We start from the raw sequence: 21,804 nt of genomic DNA on the forward strand, positions 1-21,804 counted from the left end.
AATCCGGTTGCTGTTCGCGACATCCGCATGGTCATTTCCAGGCTCGATCCGAATGTTCACCTTGTATGATAGCGAAAATTTCTCCAAAAATATAATTTTATTCGTTCGTCCATTTTCTGCGATGAACATTCATGTGAGCATTCCAAAAACGCCATTGGTATAGGTTCATCCGCTAAAATACTAGCAGATTCTTTTCTACAAAAGTCAGCTATCATCACTCAATGGCCACCGCTGGCAACCGTTGAGCCCTGATGGTGTCAAAATCGCACATGTCAAAAATGTGTTCCAACGCAGCGTCTACGCATTCAATAATATTTAAGACGCGGATGTCAGCTTGCATAGGCGTTTCACACAACATAAAAAAATCTGAGCGCAGAAGAACAAAAGGTTAGTGAGATACAAATCCACAAATTTGCTACACCTCGGCTTCTTCACTCCATGCCTCCCATGCTGCTGCTTCTTCTTCCTTAGACCGCACAGCTCCATTGAAGGGCGTGAACAGCGATGCCGATAGCAACAGGGATCCCAAAGGAACTACTCTATTAAAATTTAGTAGTATTTTCTTCTGTTACTGAGGCGTGAACGGAATATTTGTGTTGTGGTGTCAATTGACACCGCCAGGGCCGAAAGGGTTAATGTGCACTGACAACGCACAGTACACGGGGCTCTAGAATTTCTCCTCCATCGAAATTCTACCACCGCGGCCGGCATCGAACCCGTGTCTCGTCTTTTGGGTCAACAGACAAGTGCCGTAACCACTGAGCCACCGCTGCGGCGAAAAGCAATGGAGGAAAATTGCTTCCGTTGCGGTAAAAAACAACCAGAATTGTACACACTGACCTGGGCTGTTTGTGTGAAAGTGCAGGGCAGCTGGGTTTTGCCCGCAATTTACCACATATCCCACGTCATCACAAGTCACAGGTTTTATTTTGAGCACTCTTGCATTTATTGCATTGCCGTACTTCACTGACAATAACTTCCCATACATTGTGGGCAACATGCTGCCTTTACATATGCATTTGGGATTTCAAGTGGCACTGGAACGGCTCAACGACAGCTTTGCTTGTCCCCTAAATTCGAGAGCTTTGCAAACCACTGTTGCAGCAATCCTGCACAATTTCAGCAGCTGTCCTCAGGTAACCGTATTAGGACGCGCAATGTATTGCGGTGCGGTATTCCAGCACAGCCGCATTCACACGCACAGCCACTTTTCTCATATGTAGTTATTTTCGCTCCACAAGTGCCAACTGCAAACCAGGACTATTCAGTGCCGTTAGCATAGAGCGTCCTGAGCGAAAACTGCCGCACCACCTTCCTGAGGGATAACGTGTTGTCACGGCAGACCTCCCTTTGAGGGAAGTTTAAGCGTAAAGTCGGCGGTGCCGAGAGCGTACCACCTATGGTTACATGGCCTAATTTGTCAGTATAATCACTCTCCCTCCTCTGAACTCGCTTCCATTGAATGCTTTCTCCACAGTGTGTCGTACGGACTCAGCCTTTGTTATAGCTCCCGAAAGCACTTTCGGTGCCGTTCTATCTCCAGTTTTACCCGCTTGTTAAGAGTGGACAACCCCTCAGTGAAGAGCGATGGATAAACGCTCACAGAGCGCTTCTAGGATGCTAAAGGAATGAGGAGACGGCTATTGCATTCTTTTCATTTATTAAATTATAACACTATTGTTAAGTGTGTCCAATTCATAAATAACGAAAAATATTTAAAAAAATAAAATCTCTAACATCCGCCCGCTCCCTCCGTGGCTGCTCGGAGCTCTCGCACCAGGCCCAGGATGCCCGCCAGTATGAGCTGTAGCAGCCTGCGTAGTCGAGAGAAGAGGGAATGAGGGTAGCGAATCAACCAGGAAGACAAAAAGCGGTCACTAGGAAATCGAGTGCAACGCAGCAAATTATTTCCCAGTGAACGCTGTGTCCATGCAGCGTCATACTAATCGAGACACTGAGGTCAGTTCCTTTCAGAGTGACGCACCCTCAAATGCCGCCTGCTCCTTCGGTGACACTCCACCATAATGCGACAAATGAAGAGGTTTCTGCAGTCACAGTCTTTGCTTTTGCACTCTGCGCACACAAGGAAGAAACCTATTCGTACAGAGGGCAAAACACATGCCTAGAACAACCAAACTCTGTGTTTCGCCCCTCCCAAAGCCGCTGTGACCAAGAAGGCAAAAAAGGACGATTAAATTTTATGAGTTTAAATGCACATGTTTACATCCAGACAATTTTTAACCAAATGATATCGCTAGTTATCGTGTGTTCAGCCCGAAACACGCACAGAACGTGTTCTAGACATGCGTTTTGCCCTCTGTACGTTTCGAACACGGTTTCTTCTTTACATGTTGCCGTAATTTGACCGGTACTTTACGCGCCCGTTAAATAACTGTTGAGAGAAGCAGGCGATGCTTGCAGCCAGTTTCTCTGCCGAGTTCTGTCATGCGTTGAAGCGGTGTAGTGGTGCTGTTGTGAGCCGCGTGTGTTTGAATGATGCGGAGAAGCCCTAAAAAAAAATGGGTACTCGCGTTGAGACGGCCACCCACTAGTCCGTTTTTACCGTGGTCCGTGTCGGCCTCAGCGCTAAAGTAGGCGGGAAAATTGGAGGGCACACTTGGGTATGACGGGGTACCTTTAGCGGGTTAACGCCCATCTCTGCAGATTGGTCATTCTCCACTTTACAGTCATAAATCCCTGGGAGTCCTCGTACCACTCCTGGCGCAGTGGTGCAGCAGTTGAGCGATGGCCCCGCGACGGCAGGTGCTACCGCAGGTGCGGCTTGTGCGACCCAGATTGCTCCTCTTGGGCAACGCCTCGCGACACATCATTAATTAAACTTACACCTGCCGCGGTGTTCAGTTTGTTCACAAGCCGGTGGGCATGTTTGAATTACGTCACAATGTCACGTGACCGAGGTTGGCCGCCCAAGTTGCTTCTCCGGGGATTTTCTGCACAACGGGAGGCTTAAAGCAGTCGCAGTAAAAAACTCGCAAGACACCTCTCCCTGATGCCATCAATCTTATTTCAAAAAGACAGCGTTAAACGAGCGCACACAGCGTCCCCGACGCTTCCAAATACGGATTAGCACCCCGAACATGTTAGCCTAGACAGCGAGTGGGCGTTTTTTCCGCGGCCCGCATAGGTTTCAACGCCTTCAAAACGAGTCCTGGAGTATTAGTGCCGTAGACGACGGGGAGAGGCCTATTCAGCTCCCGTTTACAGATATTGAAGCTGATAAGGGCCGCGGTAATAGAGGGCGAGCAGCGGCGACTCTATTGCCAGTACCCGTTTTGGATGGTTTCACAGGACAGACGAACAAGCAGGCCACAACAACGTCAATACACATCAACTGCAGACTGAACCCCATGTGTGTTGTCCTTTGTCTGCAAAATGATAAATATGGACGTTAGCACGCGATATCTGCGGCCGAGGTCACGTACGGCTGTAAGGAAACAACGGCTTCAACGATGAATTCACAGGATCCCTTCGTCTTCCTTGCAAACGGGTTCAACTACGTTTCCTTTCGTTTTAGGTCTCATATTAACTTCTCCTTTTGCTTTATTATAACTGACTAAGTTTCTACCCTATCGGTATCCGACAAGAAATTCTGAGGAAAATAAGCAATCTGCTCGCCAAATGCATGGCAGTCCGAATCCAGCATGACAGCAGTGATCATACCCTAATAAAGTGTGCGTATTACCCTTTGGAGTGGTGACGAGGGGTAATCCGACAAGAGATGCGGAGAAATGGCTAGACCTTGTTCGCAAGTCGCAGCTTCTTCGCGCGAACTGCCGGTCAATGCCTTCTGTTGAGTGCGCACTTTAGCTGACGTCAATTATAAAGGGCCACTGGTCGAACATCTGATCCTGAAGCGGAATAAACAGTTGTGCGAAACTGTTTCGATTTTGTACAGCTTTTCGCTTCGTGCTGCGACTGTTTTCCAGTTCAACAGACTAAGTCGAACGCTCCAGAAGAACTGGGACATGTGCTGCTCCTGTGCCAAACAGAAGACAAGCTTATAGGACTGCCAACACATGTAGTCTGTATGCCTTACTTCATCGAATTTCCCACATGGCATTTGTTTTTGCCAACACATGGCATCTAATGTTTGGTTTCAACTGTCACCTTTTCTAAAGCCCATGTCGCCATGGTGCCAAGTATAATGAACGCAATAGGCGAGGTCGGTCAGCAAAAATTACTTTTTGTTTGTGTCCATATACCAGGTGTTTCAGGGAAGACTAAGTAAGTTTCAAAAATAGGAGTTTTGGGGTTAACATGTGCCACTTGTGGCATTGTATTACCAATGTTGGCGGCCACCGGAAGGACGATGAGGTGTCCTTAGTTCTGAACTGGTTAACTAATTTCTGATAAATAACTTTTTATCTATTAAAGCTATGCAACTGATTGCAAGTAAAGATTTGTAGCCGGTCGTTACTAATAGCCTTAAGAGTTTTTAGAATTTCGAACACGAGATCATATTCGGCGCTGTGGATCGAAACAATCTGGCTACATCGCTCCAAAATACATGCGCTCTCGAAAAGTATGCAGGCAAAGCAACCTTTGCTGTGCACGTAAATAATCAAAAACGCCAAATTTTGTCGAGCTACAGCGCCAAAGGTAATCACATTTTAAAAATCATAAAAACTGATATGGCTGTTACTAACGAGCGCTACAAATAGCTAATTGCAACTGTGCGCCTAACTCTTATAGTTAAAAGTTAGTTTTAAAAAATTAGTTAACCAGCAAACTCCTTCAACAGATTCACAGGATTCCTGGTGTCCGCCAGCACTGGTAAAACTGGCCTGAAAAACTCATTATTACCTCAAAATCATAATTGTGTTCCCTGAAACACCGGGTATATATCAGTCAAAGCCCCGCAATGTATCAGTGAAAGCAGTGAAATCATCATCATCATCATCAGTACCATCATCCCAGCAACAGCCACTGTGCGCCGCAAAGTTCCTAACCTGATCTGTCCCCATGGCGCTGCCGCATCCAGCTACGTACCTCTTCTCCTGGAATCCACTCCGTCACTCTATAGTACGTCGGATTTTTAGCTGCCTACCATGCCTACTTCCCCTTGATCTCATCTAGGGTATCATTAACATCCATCTGTCCCTTTGGCCACGCTGCTCTCTCTGCCACCTATTTCTTCTATCTTGTTCCTTTCCATAGCCGGCTGCACTCTCCGTTAGCCTCCATGCTATTTTCCATAGCTGAGTAATGACAAGATACAGCCATTGAATTCTTTCCTCTTGTGGTCTGCTTTTGAGGGGCACTGGTAAGCTGTTGTTCATAGTCTGTGAGTGTCCACTCAAGCCCATTGTTATTCTCCTGTTTTCCTAAGGGGTCCGGATCTACAGCCTCTGCTTACCCTGGTCGTCATGTATACCGCACGTATACCATTTCCTTAGGTGTACGATTTCATCTTGTGACATGTGGCTTGGTTATTTGCTATCAGCTCGCGACCGCCCTGCATAGAAGTAGAAGTGCGAAGCGCTTCCCTAATTGTGTTGTCACGAAGCCAGGCGCGTCTCTATAGACACTGCAGATGCATAGCACATCAGCTATCATTTGCTTCAGGTGGCGAGTTTTGTGCACGATTGTACGCGGAACGCCGCAACGAGGAGCAGTAAGCCAGCGTCTGTGAGGCGCAACTTACGGCAGCGGCTGCCAGCAGCCGCAGCAGTCCCTCGGCAAGGATCACTCCAAGCTCAGCGGCTCAGCTGTCATGGTGAAGACGACGCCAGTCGGCGCTGCCGCCCAAGTAGTCTCCGCCAAATTGTCGACCGGCGTCGCTGCCTGCGCCCGAGAAGACGTGCACAACAATACTCACGTAAACGAAAAGACGCAACGAGCCAGTTTGTACGGGCGCGTGCGCGCGCACGCACGCACACACACACACACACACACACACACACACACACACACACACACACACACACACACACACACACAAACACGCACACACACACACGTACACACACACACACGTACACACACACACACACACGTACGCACACACACACACACAACTACCACAGAGAGACTGACAATCTCGAGATCTAATATGGCAATATTGAAGGAATATTTTCTATGTGTTACGGTCAACAGAAGACCAGCGAACCAACTATAACCAACAGTGCACATCTTGAGCCCCAAGGAGGAAGGAATTTCCTCTCTTTGCTTAATTACTCATTTTGGAAATGCTGAGAATTTTTTTCGCCCATAATCACCACTCGTACATGGGTCACCATGGAACTTACCGGACAACACTGCTTTTGAAGAAAAAAAAAGCGGCGAAAAACACCTGTCCAGTTTTCTAATATATATATATATATATATATATATATATATATATATATATATATATATATATAAACGTAATTCGGTTGACACACGGTAGAAAAACAACAACTTTATTCTAACGTTTCGACCAGGGTCTGGCCTTCGTCACTCTGGTCGACCCTGGTCGAAACGTTAGAATAAAGTTGTTGTTTTTCTACCGTGTGTCAACCGAATTACGTTTATGTTCTACCGGATCCATCCGATCTTCACCCCCTTCTTATATATATATATATATATATATGGGAAGGTTAAGGTATACTTCAGCAACAGCACAAGCACAAGCAGGTCAGTTTGATCACATTTCGCTTTAAAACGCGGCAATGACCTGGCGCTGCGCCCTGTTGGAGTGCAGGGCGCCAATAGATGGCGGTATGAACCGCGAGAGACGCATGCCTTATTAATATATCGTTGTTCTTCATCATGGAGTGCCCCTTTCAAGAATTCCATCCCGCCTTAGTGCACCGCCCGCTTGCACGAAGCTAATTAGACATCTTGTTCCCAGTATAATCTGATTGGTGTAGTTTAGAACACGATGCTAGATTGGTCATGACCCTCCGCCGGATTTGATGAAAGGGCAAGAGCATAACTGACTCACTTTGCAAATGTACACCTCAACCGCGCTGTAAGAAGAAAACACCAACGCCAGCTGGAAACAAGTTTTTAGCTGGCGTTCGTGCTTTTCTCTCACGGCGGTGCTGAGGCGCCCACCAGCAAAGTGAGCCAGGAATATGCCTTGCCTAATATCTGTAGGAGTATCTAATCTGCGAAAAAAGCTAGACTGGGAACTAGGCTGCCTAATCGTTTTCGTGGTTTGAACTTTGAACACTTTTGCTTTTGAGTAAAGGAAAGGCGCATGACTGGCTCACTTCCTAGGTGGTCCCTTGAACCACGCAGTGCGAACAGAAAAAATGCTTCCTTCTTGTGCTGCTACCCAGACTGGACCGTATTACGCGTGTGATGCTGATGCGTTACACGGCGCCCTTGTACCTCCTATCTTGTGCTTGGATTGAGCAAACCTATTACAGCTTTCGCTGTAAAACCATGCAAAGTCCACGGCTTAGTTACGGTTGAAGTACCTCTTGTTCTTTCAAATGAGGAGACGGCCACTGCCACCAGCAGCCCTCCGCAACTAAACACCAGCTGCCGACTATCCTTTGCGTGCTACCTTCTGAAAAACTTACTGGCAGCAAGGTGCTGCTTCCGAGCACATGTCGCGAAAATAAAACGTTGGCCATGAACGCTATCCGCAGACATTACAATACCGAAAATTCTCAGCTACTACAGGTGCGAATTGAGCAGCAGCCGGTCGTTCCGAAAACATGTATTAATCGATTGCCTTGAATACATAGTTGGGAGAAGAACCTTACAGGAAAATCCAGCCAGTGCACCAAAGCAACCCACCAGAGAAGGCTTAGAAGTAGACTGACGAGCTCGCAGGTCGGTGGGGTGACGTCTGCTTGCTGTGCCCAGCTGGGCGTACTCAGCCGCAGGCCTTTCTCGCAGCTTAAGCGCCCCTTGGCCTCGACCGCGACGGTGCTGGTAGTCGTCAGCGGTTCCTCTTCGGATGGCGCTGGAGCTGCGTGGTCCCGAGGCCACGAACCGCGCGGCGAGCTGAGCGACCGGTGGCTGGCCATGTGAGCGCATGGCATGGGCTGCGCTTGTCCCACAGCACTCCCGGCAGCTGTCAGCTTCGTGTCCAAGATCATTCTGCATGGGAACCTGAAGCCCGCGGGCACTTTAAAGGAGCTTAGCAGAGGACAGGTAAGGATGGACTGGGTGGACGCCCACAAATTCGCGATGCCCCGAGAAGGAATGGTTCTAAAGAAAAGATGGCGTCCGTTCGATGTCTCGTGCAGCTCGAGCAGCTGACCCTCCGGAGATTCTTTCTCCTCCTTCTCGTTCCTTTCGCGGGTGCGCATGGAAGCGCCAATATTCCTGAGCATGCGATTAATTTCAATGCACCGATGAATTTCTCCTCTATAGTCATGGAAACTGGGTGTCGGTCACGTCCGTGGGGCTTCTGTACGTGCACAATGGAATGTGGAGAAGTTCGAATGTCGTTCGTGTTGGAGCTTCTGAAAAGGTAAAGACGTAGATGAGCTTCGAAAAAGATGAAGACGTGGACGAAGCCATGTTTTAGGAGGAAGAAGAAGAAGGAGGAAAAAAACCTGTCTTTGACTTCATACCTCTCTAAAAGGCTTTGAAGGGGCTGCGACGGGGGGAGGCGCTGTAGGACCTACCTCAGGTCCTACAGCGCCTCCCCCCGTCGCAGCCCCTTCAAAGCCTTTGTTCATTACACACCCCCCGGATATAAGTTTTCCCACTATTGCAGCTTAACGAATCAAGGTTCACCTCCCTCCCCTTCCTGACACGCATCCCCTCTCACACCACTTTCCTTCCCCACCCCCGGGGCCTTCCTCCTCGGAGCGAAGGCCCTATTTAATCCCTGCCAATGATGAACGCTTTGCCCAGACGAAGACAAGTCCCCTTGTCGAAACGTTGGCTCCAGCAACCTGAGGTTTTCCTCTCCCTTGTTCATTTTTGTGATCGCAAAGGACCATCAACCACACCCTCTCTCATACACGACAGTAAGATATTTGATGATTCGTCTCGGTGTAGAGTTTACCAATGCGATCCCAACTTGCGACCATGCGGCGGTGTCATGTCAGCTATGTCAGCTACCATAACTTTTCTTGGCATATCCTTAATGCGGACTGACTGAAGTGCAGTGGACTGCCTCGTAATTGTAAAAAGGGCTTCAATGCCCTTTGTGGCTTGTTCTTAAGCAGGGCCTTCGTTGTAGGGCTGAAAACCTGGGTCAGCTGGAGGAAATATGGTTGGCCCGCAGCCAGGTTCATCTTCTTTTTTTGTCCTGTTATCCAATGAACAGCATGCTCGCTATCTCTACTTGTTTACTCCTACCTTCTATGGCTCGGATAAAGCCGCACAACGTCCGAACAACTGCTTTTTTTCCAAATGAAGCATGGTGTTCATCTCACCTGATGGAAATCATTTTTTTATTACCTTTGCAGTTATGTCGTTGTGGGTCCTTCGTCTACTATATGTGAATAGCATTTTGCATCACATAAATATCGGGAAGTTTTACAGAACTTTCTACGACCCTCTGGCAAGGGATCTTTGGGCTCTGGGAAGAATGTGTGAGAGCTTCGTGTTCCACAAGATGTTGACGGCAGCTCCCCACAGCCCGATGCCGAACATGGTGGCACTCTTCGACCCCTCTGTCAAATGACTCTACAGCAGGTGTTTAAGCGAAGCCGCCACTATTTTTTAGTGGTAGGCTTTATATGGCCTAAACATTTGTTTATCGGCATTTCAAAACAGAGTTAGCGGAATCTAAACACTGAACTGTGCTAGAGGTTTATGGTTTAGAAGAACGTCAATTTAGGCTAGATGGCGCATTGTTTGAGACAGAAATGGTAATAGCCCTACAGCAAGTCGTACACAAGAAAGACTGACACAGGACGTGCGCTAACTTCGTCTGATTTTATTTACTGCAAAGCCAGCAAATATATAGAAAATTTTAAGGCATGCGCAAAAAAAAACCGGTACAACAACCGGTACCGGCACAACTGGTACAGAGGTTTAAGGATGGGCATTAGTAATACCCTTATCGGCTTTTAAAATTTCGAATGCGCGACTGCCCTCGGAGCTGTGGCTCAACAAATTTAGACCTTCTAGTGCGCCATTCGAAAAGCACGCGTCGGTGTAGCGCGCTCAGGAACTGTCACCTGTACACGTGACTCCAGGGCTTACGCGTCACTTGACCTTCTCTAGCACCTCTGTGCACCAGGGCACTCATTGCAGCACTTCAAAAGATAACTTGAAAAAATTTGTTAACCAGTTTGCCAGTTAACATGATTCATCTTTTTTCGTAGCTCCGTCAACACTGCTCTTACTATGCCACAAAAGCCATCTCTTTGCCTCATGGAGACTATTTAAAAATTAGTGGCGGGCTTCGCTGACACACTGGGCGTAAAGAAGACCAATGGTGTAGTGCGCTAGAACTGATGCAAAGTCTCTAATTTATTAATCGGCAGCACCAGAGGGCTTTCATGATATGAAATGAGTTGCGGCCTGGTAATGAGACCAAAAAAAAAGCCTCAATTCTGATCTTGTATTTCTTACGTCAATGCGCTTTGTGTATGCGGGTTGAATGCACACCTCAAGAGTGCGGCCCGTTGGTCTAGGGGTATGATTCTCGCTTTGGGTGCGAGAGGTCCCGGGTTCAAATCCCGGACGGGCCCGTTTACTTTTTTTTTTCTTTGCACCTCTAGCCGATTCCAGGGATACTTTCGAGGCATTCCCGTCTAAAGCCTACACGCTCGCGCTTATGCCGGAGCTCGTCTGTGGGCGCGCTGCTGGATACGCGAGCGCTGTCGTGGCTGTGGTTCACCAATCAGAGTACGCGGCTGCTGCGAAATACCTATCGAGTCCTTGAGCTGACTGCAGCTGCCACAGCTGCTCTTTTCTTCGCGGTGTGAAATGAGCGCCAGAAGGAGTGCGTCCAGCACTATGCACATGGAGATGCTTGTCAAAAGTTCGTAGTTTCCCAGCGCTACACCGCAAGGCCAAAGAGGGGAAGAAGAAGGGAAGAAGAAGGGCGAAAAGAAGGTCATAAACATCGCAGACCTGGAAAACTATGAACTTAAATTTACAGTATCATCTAGCCCAACAACAAAGTCCACTAGAGATGCGTCTGTCCCTATGCTATACTGCGCCTCGCGCGGAGTGCTCTGAGTGGGTATAGGCGCGTGGAGCTAAGCCTGGCATGTTTAGGGGGCCCTGACGTATTCCGAACGCTGATGAATCATTGAATCCATACAATGGCCGAATCAAGTAATTTTGCCAGCATAGACGAACCGAAATTTACCGCTCCTGATCTCCCTCTTGATGCAATATTTTCATCTAATTGTGAAATTCAACCACTCATAGCACAGGAGCTTTATGCCGAGGTTCTCGTGTCCAACAATGTCACATGCTGAGACATGGCCCGGATTACCTCACTTGGCATTGATCATGTCCAATACCCTCCCTCTGCCAGACGCCGCGAACAATGGGCGCAGATCGAGCGGCGCCTTCTGTATCCTTACGGTAGAGCGCAACGACAGGGCGGATTATTTTTCTAGTGGCGCTGAAATATAGAGTCGACTCCCCCGAACAAGCAAACAGCCATCTTTCGTACTACTTTTTGCATCCATAATGAACTTTTGGCCCCAGCTATTGAAATACATATAGTTTTGTAGTAGCGACATTTTGTTTTAGTCAGGAATGTTACTTCCCTCCTTAGGAACAGTCGCTTTCGCTCTTTGCACCTTTGCCCCTCCAAGAGGAGGGCCAAGTTTTCTTTTCACAGATTGTCGGGCCCGTTGTACTCAGGCATTCACTCCGAATGTCTCTGTCGCTTCTGAGTGAGGCGCGCTGTATTCTCCGTCTTACTTACGCATGCAGTTTAAATATCTTTCTATTAGTGTCCTTGTGTGCCTTGCTTTCTCCACATCCTTATGGCATTCCTTGTGCGATGTAACGGTTGCGCAATCCTCGAAAAAAAAAAAAAGGTACCTGAATACCACAGTCCTATAAAACAAAGGCAATGCCTATGGAATTTTAGCTAGCTGTAGCGGAACGCTTCGTGAATACGAAGATGACTCTGTGGTGCGGAATAAAACCGAACGAGATCTTTAAACCGGTATTCTGTGTATCTTACGCAAGAACGTGTTTCTAAACCGTCAAGGCACGTGGCCCGTTGGTCTAGGGGTATGATTCTCGCTTTGGGTGCGAGAGGTCCCGGGTTCAAATCCCGGACGGGCCCCTTAATTTTTAAATCTCTATGTTCGATGTTTGTTCAGCAAAGTTCAGGAAGATTTTTGCATCCAAGAGCAACTCCTGCCTCCACGGTTCCGAGTTCGATCATAGTAGACAAAGCGCAGCGGTTTCACAAAAAAAAAAAAAACACTTTTTGGTTTCTTTCGGAGAATATTATCTGCGATGGAAGAATCATCCGCTTTCTTTAATAATGGTGTCCATCTATAGGGTTACTAGTTGTCGCCGTGCAGATCAGTTTTATAACTAACAAAAGATGTAAGTTGTAAGGTGCTAATTGCATTTAGGTTGTTCTGACGCAGTAACAAATGGGAGGCAGTACAGTGAAGATTTACCTCTCAAGAGAATTTAGAATTATTCATCAATCGTTACCACCAGCGTCACCACAGCAACCACCCCTCACTACCGTTCATTACTACCGCTCCAGTGAAGTTACAGCATTGTCGCCAGATCGTGTTTTCAGGGTCTGATAGCCGAGGAGAGCTTTTGGAACGGGAGTTTCCTTTTGTTAGGATGCGCTTGCTGGAATTAACGCTTCGCAAGTGAGGATACCAAAGGCAGCCTTCATATTTGCCACCACCGGTACGCTGTGATTGTTCTGCTTATTACTGACCCTCTTGATAACGTGCAGTATTTGTAACGCGAATGTAAAATCATGAATGCTCATATCTGGCCGGGATACTCTCTTCCCCTGCTGAAATTAGACAGTTCTTCTAAGAGTTCAACTAGCTGATCCGCGCAAGCATTTTCGAATTTTTCTTTTTAGTATCCGCGCAAGTAATACTCCTAAATGTTTGATAAAAGGATTATGACCTTGTTCGGTTTCGACTGCAGCGCCCTCAGCACGTGAGTCACTTGGTTTATTAGAGTTTCCTTGTACTGTAAGTTTAGTGATGCAGTCTAATAGGCCGTGTTTTTCGTCTCCGAGAGCTCTCCTGGTCGTCACAGAGGTTATTCAAATTTTTCTTTGGGCATTGGTAATGTGGACTTGTTGAAGTGCCGTGGACTACTTCGTAATTGAAAAAAGTGCGCCAATTTCCTTCGTGGCCGGTTCTTGACCCACCCGTTCTTAGTATGGACTGAAAACCTGGGTCGGCTGCAGCAAATATAGTTGACTCGTCGCTAGGCTTATCGTCTGTATTGTTCTGTTATTTAATCAACAGCGTGGACATTACCGCTACTTGTTTACTCCTTCTTTCCAAGGCTCGGATAAAGCTGTACAACTTCCAAACACAAACGTCTTTTCCAAATGAAGTAAGCTGTTGATCTCACCTTACGCGTGTCAGGTGTTTTGATGCCTTTGTGTCTGTGCCGTTACGTGACCTTCGTTGGCAAGATGTTAAAGACGTTAAACTTACATGACATAACTTTGGTGAAGTTCCATGGAACTCTCCACAACCCTCGGGCTGATTGCCTTTGGCATGTAGGAATAGTGTGTGGGAGCTTTCTGTTTCACAAGCAGATGTTAGCAGTTCTAAAGCCCGGTGCTGAATATGGTGGCGCTCTTCGACCTTTCTGTGAAAAGGACCGCACACTTGGCCACTAAAATGTGCAAGTCACATTGTTTGCTGACGACTGTGTTTTGTATAGCGATGTAACTTGTCCTAATGATCATATTGTCCTAGAAAGAAATCTAAACAGCATTCTTACGTGGTGCGGTGAATGGGGCATGCATATTAACGCTCAGAAATCAGTATTTCTCTGTATGAATTGTAGAAAACCTCACTTAATTTTTCCTGCGCACAAGATTCTTCACCACTGCCGAAACTAAGAACTACAAATACTTGGGTGTTACCTAGCTCGTACATGATCGGGGAACCTGCATATCAGTACAATTTGTTCTTCCGCTTTTCGTGAACTCTGCTTCCTCAGACACAAACTCCAAAATGCCCCTCCTGATGTAAAATTACTCTTTAATTATTCATTTGTTAGACAGAAGCTAGAGTATGTATGCATTGCAAGGGATCCTTGCACTATGCTAAATATTAAGCGTCTCGAAAGACGGCCATGTCGCACATCTCATCACCTCCATAATCACAGCAGCTTTACGCGTATTTTGGTCATACAAAAGCATTCAACATGTCTGCTCTCCCACGTGCCATAAACTATTGGAACAGCCTTCATGACGATGCTACTAATACCAGAAATCCTGCTACGTTTCGTGATAAAGTAACCGCAATCCTCGCCTAGTGTCTCAGTTGTCTGTGTTCTTGCGAAAAATCTCTTTTATTGCTGCTTAGTGTGAACTATCTTGTGCACTTTTTAGCCTCACTGTCAAATCGTGTTCCATTTCCACGTTGCCACATTTTGAAACTTATGCAATTATTCTGTATTGTATTACTTTATTTGTATTCTACTGAGTGCCTCTTGCTAACTATTGTATAACATTTCTCTTCTGTCGTTGACTTTTTTTTGCGCTGTTCTGTAACTTCTATGCACTGCCCCACTCACACAATGCTCCAATGTAAAGGAGCCTCTGAGTAATTTTAATAAACAAATAAATATAAAGGAAGACATTAAGGTTTATATTTAATCGATTCAATAGACTGGACTACCGCTCTAAAATCATCACGAAAAATTCTATACCTACCCTTGAATCATGCCGTAAACAGCTGAGGCTTGAATTTCTATCCGTGCTTTCTAACTATATGCTTGAAATAAACCAGTCGCCTTATATCACACTAGCAATAACACGCCACACGTGACATAGCATCCCGATTCACTGACAGCCTACTACGCTCGAACAGATATGCTTAAGTTTTCTCTTTCCTTACAAAGTACTGAACTGGAACGATGAATTACTGACAGCTACATAGTGTGATAAAAAATTTTGTAATTTTGTTCTTGCTTTTTCACGATTTGGTCATTAATATTTTTCATGTATTCCTAATGCCCCTCTGCTTGGAGTCAAGGGTCCTCAGTATGTACTAAATAAATAACAAATAAATAAATAATCTTTAATGACGGTCGTTTTTAGTCGTAAACATGGTTTAGCGGCATAGTAATACCCACATTGGCGGGTTCAAACAATTAAATTTTTGGCTGTAACATCTGGGCGCCTGGTTGCAATTAGAGATTTGTGGCTGGCCGTTAGTAATACTCATATCAGTTTTTAGAATTTCGAAAATGCAATTGTCCTGGGTGCTGTGGCCCAACAAATTTAGGCCATCTCATGCGGCATTTGAAAAACGCGCCAGTGTAGAAATGTTAGGAACGACTACCGTACACGTCACTCGGTGGCGCGCGTGTCACATGATCTTCTATATCAGATCTGTGCTGTGCCAAATCTCGAATATCAACCCGGGCCCTAATTATAGTATTAGAAAAATGGCTATTATGAATTATTCAACTAGCTTACTAGTTAACACGATTAACCTTTCTTTCAGTCGTACGTCCGTCAGCACTGGCATTACTACGCCGCAAAACCCTTCTTTGTGCCTCAAAAAGTCTAGTTTTGAATAAACACACGGGAAGGTTAAGGTAACCCGCAGAGAAAGCATGGTTGCGAACAAGAACAGAAGCATATCAGTTTGATCACATTTCGCCTTATAACTCGGATGCCGCTGCCGGAACTGACCTAGCGTTACGTGCTGGTGGAGAGCAGGACGCAACAAGAAAGCGCTGTGCACAACGAGAGACGCACGCTTGGTTTATATCGTTGTTCTGCATAATGGACTGCCTCTTTAAATTCTCCCGGGCGCAGTCCACAGCCAGCTTGCGCGAAGCAAACTACCCAGCGTAGTTCACACTCTAGCCTTCTTCGCAGTTTAGAACAGGGTCATTGAAGAGTTATAGCGCCTCCTCTGGATTTGAGGAAATAATATAGCATGATAGGCTCACTTTGCTGGTCGAAACCTCACCCACACCTTAAAAGAGAAACACGAACGCTAGCTGGAAAGGAGCTTGTAGTCGGGGTTTATGTTTTTCTCTCACGGCGTTAGGCGTTCCAGGCATAGCGGGCATTTACTCACACATGTTAAGGATAGATCTTACTCAGTAGACTCAGATTGGGGTATGTATTAGTCTGCAGTTGTCTCCAGGCGACCGACTGCTCTCTACTAAGGACTTTATGGGGAAGGGGTACGCTTTACCATGTTGCATGGCCTTCTCAAAAAATAGAGCCACCTCCAAAAACAAACTAACAATGGAGCAATGCGATGTTGCGCTGTCTTGCTCGAAGCATCAAGAACTGCTCAAACTGATCGACAGAGCTCGCAAGACGGCCCCACCTTTTCCGGGAGAATTGCTCGGGTTCAATAATGTTTTTCACTCACTCACTCACTCACTCACTCACTCACTCACTCACTCACTCACTCACTCACTCACTCACTCACTCACTCACTCACCCACTCACTCACTCACTCACCACTCACTCACTCACTCACGGCGCGGTTGAAGTGTCCACGGGCAAGCAAGCCAGTTATTCGTCTTTCCTTTCTTCAGATCAAGCCGAGGGCCTCAATGACTTCTAGAAGCAGGTATATACTTCGAATAAGGCTAGACTGGGAACTAGACCATCTCATATCATTCGGGGTGTAAACATTCTCTTGATTTTGAGGAAACGAAAGGCGCATAACTGGCTCTCTCTGTACGTTGACACTTGAATCGCGCAGTGAGAAACAAAAAGCTTTCCTCCACACCACTGCTACCACAGGCTAGACCATGCGACAGGCGGGATGCTAATTCGCTACATGGCTGACGCTCTAGCGGCTAATTTGTGCTTGCCTTGAGCTAAGCCACTGCAGCTTTCGATGAAGAATTAGCGACGGGATTCGCTCACACGCTCGGTATAACGCAGGTGAACAGTGTAGTGCGCTGGAACTACAACCAAGGCTCTAGAATATTAATGAGCAGCAACAGAGGGCTTAGTGGATACGAATTGAATTGCTGCTCTGTGATAAAAACAAATAGAAGCCTCAATACCGGATATAGAGTTCTTACGCAAGTGCGCCATTATATGCAGTTTGAGTGCTTACGTACCGCGTGGGGCCCGTTGGTCTAGGGGTATGATTCTCGCTTTGGGTGCGAGGGGTCCCGGGTTCAAATCCCGGACGGGCCCATTCTTTTTAAAAAAGCGTTTTTTTTTAGTACGCAAGCACTAAGAGCCCCCACTCACCGATTTCGCCACTGTCTGCCTGGCTAAGTTGACCCATCTGTCCCTCTAGCTGACTGGGAGGGCCACCTCCGTCACTTGACTGTAGTGACGTCACAAGCTGCCCACCCGATTGTGATCAAACTACCTACAGGGGAATGTGAGAGTTCCGTTAATGATTGGTCGCCATAGGTCGCTTTGGAAAGAAGAACGTGGCCCCACCGGTGGCAGCACTTGTCATATATCAGAGTAGTGGCGCACCGCTTAACCGATGCACCACTGCGCCCGTAGTGGTATGACGAATTAGAATGACCAATTCCAGATATATCGCCATTAACCCATTAATGCCATCGGATCATACCCTCAAGACCGAGCATAAGTTACCCCGGCAGTTTTAGTGCGCTAGCTCTGAGACCCCTACTCGTCGATTTCGCCGTTCTTTTTCTGAATCTTGCTTGACCTTTAAAACCGAGATTCGAACCAAACCACAAACCGATGTGCTAGCTCACTTAATTCGCATTTACCCTAACCACACTAAATTGCACGTCGTTTTCTTTCCTTTCCACCTCAAGCAACGACTCCGAAGACGGTTTCAAGGCGTACGCATAGCAGGCCTACGTGCTCGCGCATTTGCCGGAACTCGTGTGTGTAGGAGACGCGAGCAGGACGCACCGGCGTAGCTGGCGTACAGCAACCGGAGAACGCGGCTCCTGCAGCTTCCGGTTTCTCTGACTGCAGCTGCCACAGCTGCTCTTTTCTTGGCGGTGTGAAATCAGAACACGGGAGCTAGCCAGCACGAAACACGGGGAGATATCTGCGTCTTTTTCTACTACGCCCGGCGTAAAGTGGCGCTGTTCGGGCAGGCGTACGGAACGTACGCCTCGCATTTGTAGACATTGACGCATTTCGAACACTGAATAATAATGAAATACAAGGCAGGGGCGAATCTAAGAATTTTGCCACCACAGGTGGAATGAAATTAGTGCTCCCGCTCTCCAGTTTAATACTGTATTTTGATCCCAGTAAGAAATTCCAGCGCTCTTAGCACAGGACCTTTTAGTCGAGATTCCCACAGTAAAAACTTTCACATGCTGAGTGAAACTTGGCGCGGATTGCCTCACTCCTATTACCCTGCTTAACTTTCCTACATCGCGCCAAAGCGCATGGGCTTTGAAAAAGCTTGCAGGGGAAGCAACCTCTCCAGAACACCTAGCTCGTCGCAATAGCCAAAATGTGTTGGGTCACAGCGCCGAGGGTAGGTGCGTTTCATAAATTGTAAAACTGATAAGGATATTATTCACGGTGGACTACACGCCTCTCTATAGACTACCGGCAGTCAATATTAGTTAACCAGTCAACGAGTTATAGAGTCGTAGCTGAATTCTAATGATCTATACCACCGTCGATGCTATGGCTAAGAAAGCGCTATTCTAACTCAAAAAGACTATTTTGAAAAATTCAAGAACATCTTAGCTGACACACTCCGTACTACAGAGTATTTTGGACGCAACGCCCGCGTAATTTTAACTAGCTGCAACGGAGGGCTTTTAGAATGTTGGGTCTTTTTTCATTTTTACCCACAGCAATACAGGAATGGAATGAATTAACAGTCTGCTGTCATGGAACGTTATCCTATCACATTTAAAGATCTGTTACTGTCTTGCTTGGAACATTACAAAATTATTTACATTTCTTTTCACACCATTAGTTATATGTACTTGAGCAACTACTTTGTACTTCCACTGCTCTAGTTGATAGCATTCATAGTAACTGTTCTCATTTAATTCTACTGGCTTTTTTTTTCATTGCACTCATTGTGTATTTATCACTGTTTAATTAAATTTTTATTCTGATTTATTTATGTTGACTTTATTTCATATATTGTTCCATGTGCGTCACCGCCATCCCCCCCCCCCCCCCCTCCCGCCTTTTTGTAATACCCTGGAAGGGGTCCTTAAGGGTTCAATTCAATTCTTCTCGGCTGAAGAATAAAACTCAAAGAAATCGCAAAACCGGCTTTCTGGATATCTTACTCAAGTGCGTGCTTTGTAAGTTTTCTTCCACCGATATTTTGTTCTGATGAGCAGTGTTCCTTCCCTGCTTATGAACAGTCGCTTTGGCTCTTTACACGACTGTGCCACCAAGAGGATTGGTAAAGTTTTCTTTTGACAGATTGTAGGGGCTGCTGTTTTCAGGCATTCAGTCGGAATGTCTGTCTCTGCGGTGTGAGGCCGGCTGTATTCTACGCCTTACTTAAGCTTGCAGTTCAAACATATTTGTATTCGTACCCTTCTACGCCTTGCTTTGACCGCACCCTGGTGTATTGGTGTATTGGTGTACTGGTGTATTGGTGTATTGGATGCGGTGGATTGGATGCAAAACCCTGAAAAAATAAAAAAATAAACAAAGGTACCTCAATAGAACAGTTCGATAAAGCAAAAGCAACGCCTATGGAATTTTAACTAGCTGTAGCGGAGGATGACTCTCTGGTGCACAATAAAACTGAACGAAATATTTAGACCGGTATTCTCCACATCTTACGCAAGGACGTGTTTCTTACAGACGCCGCACGGGGCCCGTTGGTCTAGGGGTATGATTCTCGCTTTGGGTGCGAGAGGTCCCGGGTTCAAATCCCGGACGGGCCCATTTCTTTTTTTTTTTTCAATGTGTGCCCCGTCATGCTGCTTAACGCCATACCTTTTTTGCTGAATCTCTCTCCCTATCAGGGTGAAGTGATGCACCGTTGCGCAACTGCGGCAGGAGTAGCTGGCAGACACGGCAATATCAAAATTCTGTAATGTAATTACAGATATTTAAATATCCTTCCAGTTAATTCTAATTTAATGAATTACTTTTCTGGTCCACCAAGTTGCATGTAGTGAATTACTGTTGAGCAGTAATTTTAAAGCGAAAGTAATTAATCACTGTAGAAATTACTGTTATTAACAATGCAGAGCTGCTTTTAATGTCGGCAAAGATTTCGCCTCCCTTCTGCCGGGTCGGGCCCCTCAACAACAGCAGCAGTGCGCGAAAAGCCTGGGCCAGCAAGAAGGCTGAGTTGCACACGTGGGCGATGTGCGCGCAGACGTAACCGCCACCTTGGGATGAAAACACAGAATGATACATGGCATATGGCGCATACCGACACCAGATTTTACCATTTTCTAGTTTTAAGCAAGGACAGAAAAGCTTCTCGTCATGAAAAATATAGACTTGCTATAAAATGCATCATTCGGACGGCTATTCAGCATGGCGAATTGGGCACACTATCTTCAAGGCAGGGCAAAAATTTCGACGTCGACATTGAAGCTGAGCTCCTACTGTGATAAACTGACAAGTCTGAATGGTTGTGGGAGGTGCGCCCACTGAGCTTTTTGTGAATGTGAAAATTAAAAAAGTTTTGGTTAGTTTATTAGGGTTTAAAGCCCCGAACCGACTCAGGCTGAGGGAAGCCGTAGTGAAGGGCTCCGGAAATTTCGACCACTGGGGGTTCTTTAACGTGCATTGATATCGCACAATACAGGGGCCTCTAGATTTTCGCCTCCATCGAAATTCAACCACTGGGGTCGGGATCGAACCCGCGTCTTTCAGGTCAGCAGCGGAGCGCCGTAACCACCGAGCCACCGCTGCGGCTTCAACACTCTGGTGAATAATATGTCTTTTATTGGGTTTTATACTTTGGGAATCGCCGTCTATAGGAAGTGCTGCAAGTGCGCAGAGATGCTAATATCAGAACATAGGACGCCAGACAGTCGCCTCCGTAAGAAAGTTTGTAAAGCACAGATCAATCAGCATGTTTAATTGTGTTGTTACCCTAGTGGCTTAGGGAATTAAATTTTCACAACCAATTGAAAGCATAAATTCCAGAAGTTTCCATTTGGGTTGTTCAGCTAAAAACAGGTCAACATAAAAATTCGCGACAACTACATGCCATTTTTTTCACATTTGCAAAAACCAGTACTCTTTCAAGAAAGGTAAGAAAATTATGAATAATGCCATAGGCAGGGCGCTGAAATACAGTACGACACACAGTCGCAACAGTTTCAAATTTACTGCTCACAGATGTGAAATCTTGCAAACATTCACACGGATAATGTTGTGCGCGTAGGCGCGTGGAGCACACGCTTCGCATGCTTAGGGAGCCCTGACGTATTCCGAGCACTGACGACTCATTTCCTCCATATAAGGGCTGAATCAGGGAATTTTTCAAGCACAGACAACATGAATTGAGCGCGCCCCCTCTCCCTCTCGATGCTATATTTTCATCTAATTGTGAATTTCAAGCGGTCTTAGCAGAGGAGCTTAGCACAGGAGCCTCACTTGGATTACTCATTCCCACCACCCACAGTCCGGTGGACGCGGCGAGCAATGGGCGCAGATCGCGCGGCGCCTTCTGTATCCTTTTATCAGAGCGCAGCATTTTAGACCCACAGCAACGAGAGTGCAGATAATTCTTCTAGAAGCGCCGAAAATATAGCGTCGATTCGCCGGAACGTGCGAGTAGCCGTCTTTCGCATCTA

General features: G+C 46.5%; 4 non-coding genes across 4 annotated transcripts; all 4 read left to right on the plus strand.

Annotated features, from left to right (window-relative positions):
* The first annotated feature begins 10,544 nt into the window (after positions 1-10,544).
* Positions 10,545-10,616, plus strand: TRNAP-UGG (transfer RNA proline (anticodon UGG)). Its single transcript has one exon. It is a non-coding gene; the product is annotated as a tRNA-Pro (tRNA).
* Positions 10,617-12,109: 1,493 nt separating this feature from the next.
* TRNAP-UGG (transfer RNA proline (anticodon UGG)) lies at positions 12,110-12,181 on the plus strand. Its single transcript has one exon. It is a non-coding gene; the product is annotated as a tRNA-Pro (tRNA).
* Positions 12,182-17,179: 4,998 nt separating this feature from the next.
* Positions 17,180-17,251, plus strand: TRNAP-UGG (transfer RNA proline (anticodon UGG)). The gene has a single exon. It is a non-coding gene; the product is annotated as a tRNA-Pro (tRNA).
* A 2,606-nt stretch (positions 17,252-19,857) lies between these two features.
* Positions 19,858-19,929, plus strand: TRNAP-UGG (transfer RNA proline (anticodon UGG)). Its single transcript has one exon. It is a non-coding gene; the product is annotated as a tRNA-Pro (tRNA).
* Positions 19,930-21,804: the final 1,875 nt, after the last annotated feature.

This window comes from Amblyomma mixtum, chromosome 3 (assembly GCF_055824585.1).
Source record: "Amblyomma mixtum isolate Tamu chromosome 3, ASM5582458v1, whole genome shotgun sequence".
NCBI lineage: Eukaryota > Metazoa > Arthropoda > Arachnida > Ixodida > Ixodidae > Amblyomma > Amblyomma mixtum.